The sequence below is a fragment of the Camelus bactrianus genome, chromosome 11 (assembly GCF_048773025.1).
Source record: "Camelus bactrianus isolate YW-2024 breed Bactrian camel chromosome 11, ASM4877302v1, whole genome shotgun sequence".
Classification (NCBI taxonomy): domain Eukaryota; kingdom Metazoa; phylum Chordata; class Mammalia; order Artiodactyla; family Camelidae; genus Camelus; species Camelus bactrianus.
In genome coordinates this window covers 22,755,592-22,756,066 of record NC_133549.1, presented here as the reverse complement: position 1 = coordinate 22,756,066, position 475 = coordinate 22,755,592, and positions in this window count along the sequence as shown.

Sequence of the window (475 nt, the reverse complement as noted above, 5' to 3'; positions counted from 1 at the left end):
CTGTTGTCACTCCTGGCATGTCCCCTGTTCTGTCTGGCCCTGGGCACCTGACAGGCGTCACATCGATGGCATCACCCACACCCCATGGTGATGACAACGAGGCCCACTTGGCCGAGGCCACGTGGGAGGAATCATCCCAACACGGAAGCCTGTGTGTGTCCTCTTAACCCTCCCTTCCAGGGAGGCCCACGAGCACAGAAGTCAGACAACAGAGCCCCTCCCTGGGGCTGCCCCTGGAGGATGAGGAGAGAGGGGTAGAGACTGCTCCTCTGACCCTCAGTCTCTGGAAGTCCAAATGCCATCTGGTCCTCGTACAAAAAATACTACAAAATCCTGCCCAGTGACGGCCAAGCTTTCCCAGCCTCACCTCTGGATATTTACATATTCATTAACACGTGTCTGTTGTTAAAAGCAAATGATGGTCATTTGATGCCCATATGTTCCCTTTCAAAACGACAGGCTGATATTTATCCTC